At 31.7% G+C, this 2,762-nt stretch overlaps 1 long non-coding RNA gene across 1 annotated transcript in view; it reads right to left on the bottom strand.

The window, feature by feature from the left end:
- The window catches only part of LOC105506916, a 9,365-nt gene extending 8,699 nt beyond the window's left edge, over window positions 1–666 (bottom strand). The window contains exon 1 of the long non-coding RNA XR_001001012.1: window positions 512–666. This is a non-coding gene — a long non-coding RNA (uncharacterized LOC105506916). The remainder of the gene's footprint in view (window positions 1–511) is intronic.
- Window positions 667–2,762: the final 2,096 nt, after the last annotated feature.

Raw genomic sequence — 2,762 nt, forward strand, 5'->3', positions numbered from 1 at the left:
AGGTTACGAGGTCAGGAGTTTGAGACCAGCCTCGCCAACATGGTAAAACCTCGTCTCTACTAAAAATACAAAAATTAGCCAGTTGTGGTGGTGGGCGCCTGTAATCCAAGCTATTCGGGAGGTTGAGGCAGGAGAATTGCTTGAACTCTGGAGGTGGAGGTTGCAGTAAACCAAGATTGTGTCACAGCCTGGGCAACAGAGCAAGACTCCCTCTCAAAATAAAAAGAAAAATTACATTTTATTATGTATTTGGAAAGATAGAATAATTCATAAATAAAAAGACTAAAATTATTAATATATACCAAATTACAACCTTTCTTTTGTCACAGACAATACGTACTGAACAATTGAGAAAATGATTTTATTCAGGCTATTGCAATAGAATGTACATTCATTAATGACAAACATCTTATAAAAAGAAAGGAGGCTTACAGTAGTATAGCTTCAGGTACAAGGGAGTCATCCCCAAGACGTGAGGGAGTCACAGGGCAGAGTGGACAGTAAGTCTTACCTGAAGAGTGGAGGTGGGTAGTTCTTGGCATATGTGAAAAGTAGGTGGTCCTTGGACACACAAAATGGTGAACAGATATCTTAACTTTTGTTATTTTCCAGAAGCACGAGGATCAGCTAAAGTCCAGCATTGCCATAAGTTTGATAATTATTAACCTAAAAAAGAAAAGAAGGTGAAATTACATTAAAAGTTTCATTAATTAAGTGAATCTTGATTATGGCACTTGGAAAAAATAGCAAACGTTTACCGAAGGTGTTTTATTGGACAAATGTTTCACTGAAGGTATAGCTTGAGTATATCTTATTCACTTGACTTTCGACATATATAAATAAAAGAGTATTTGGTTATTGTTGTGACTATATAATGTCTTCTTTGAAAAAATATTAATTTAAGAGCCAAGCAAGCTTACCATTTCAACGAAATGAGCCAAAAAACACAACTTAGGACCAAACTATCTCTTTAAAAAGAATTATTCTTCTTAAGAATAAAAACTGAGTTTAATACTTTTCATGTATTAATCTATGTAAATTTCCAGTCTTTGTATTAATATCTTTTAAAATACATTGTCATTTTTACTGAATGTTTTATGAAACATTGAATACATCTAAAATCAACCAGTTTGCACTTAAAGACTTCATCATATTCCTTCAACTATATTTAGAAATGTTAGTAACTTATTCCAAAGAAATGCATAAAATGTTTATCATGTATTTAAAATATTAGTATAAAATATAATGTATTTTGCAGCCTACTTGGTGTTAATCAAGGAGTAAAATGTAACGATATTAAAATACTAAAATATTCATACTAATAAGTATATTTTAAATTCATACAAGAAAGTTGAAGATTAAAAGTATATTACAAGCAGTAATATCAACACATTAAATTAATATAATAAGATATTCAGCATTACAAGAATTACTCCCCATTTCATCAATGAATATATTAGACAAAATGGAGTACAGAAGTTATTGGCTAAGATGTTTAAAAGGATGAAAGCCCAGAAAGTATAGATTTATGATCAATTCTGAAAACAGCAATTTACTAGAAGATGGGAAATATATTTACTTTTATATTTTTATTTATTTATTTTGAGATGGAGTCTCTCTGTCACCCAGGCTGGAGTGCAGTGGCCTGATCTCAGCTCGCCGTAAACTTTGCCTCCTGGGTTCAAACGGTTCTCCTGTCTCAGCCTCCCGAGTAGGTGGGATTACAGGTGTGTGCCACCACGTCGACTAATTTTGTATTTTTAGTAGAGACAGTGTTTCACGTTGACCAGGCTGGTCTCAAACACCTGACGTCAAATGATCTGCCTGCTGCCCGCATTGGCCTCCCAAAGTGCTGGGATTACAGGCATGACCCACTGAGCCAGGCCAGAAGATAGGAAAAGAACATTTAGTGAATAGGAATTCAACAAATTGCTTAAATATGTTAAAGTATAATTGGTATATGGCAGTATACAACATTTCCAGTATAAGAATCCTAGCTCCCGGAATGTCTGTCTATGAAGCCAATGATGCTGTGCAAAAGGAATATTAATAACTGCTAAACATAAGATTTGGATTAATACACTTACTGGATAAATACACGAAATATCTAAATGTGTATATGTAAGTATTCTTATTAGAAGAGAAATTTTAGAGATATTTGCCTATATGCATAGACTTAAAAATATATAAATACAGTTTATTTGGTACAATAAAATCTGAGTAATAATTTTAAAAGAAGAGAAGTAAAATTTCAGAAATGTATACTCCTGAAAAACACTAGTCTTCTAAACTCCAGGGAACAATATTGCTTCATTTTGAATTTCTTCAAGATTTTATAAACTCTTACCTCACTGGCTGTGGGCCCTAGCTCTTCTGCACTAGATTTAATTTCAGAACAATAAAATAGGATGCATTTTTTGCTTTTAAGGTTTAGTAAATTTTTAAATTAAATTTGGCCTCTGTGTTTTTTCTTCATTGAAACACTTTTTATTATTCTCTTTATATAAGGTTTTTGATTTACTCATTTTTATTCAAATATCTTTTTATTTGATGCCTACAATTTATCAAGCTCTATACTTAGATTATAATGATGAACAAGACTAACACAAGTGCTGTACTAATGGAAAACTTCAATATCGTAGAAAATATATATTTATCATATAATACATTTCAATTATAATAATTATAAAGAATTGAATTTCAGCATTCTATGTGAAGAATTAATAAAAGAATCTATATAGGTTTGTGTTCTCATGCAAATA

This window comes from Colobus angolensis, unplaced genomic scaffold (assembly GCF_000951035.1).
Source record: "Colobus angolensis palliatus isolate OR3802 unplaced genomic scaffold, Cang.pa_1.0 Scaffold141, whole genome shotgun sequence".
NCBI lineage: Eukaryota > Metazoa > Chordata > Mammalia > Primates > Cercopithecidae > Colobus > Colobus angolensis.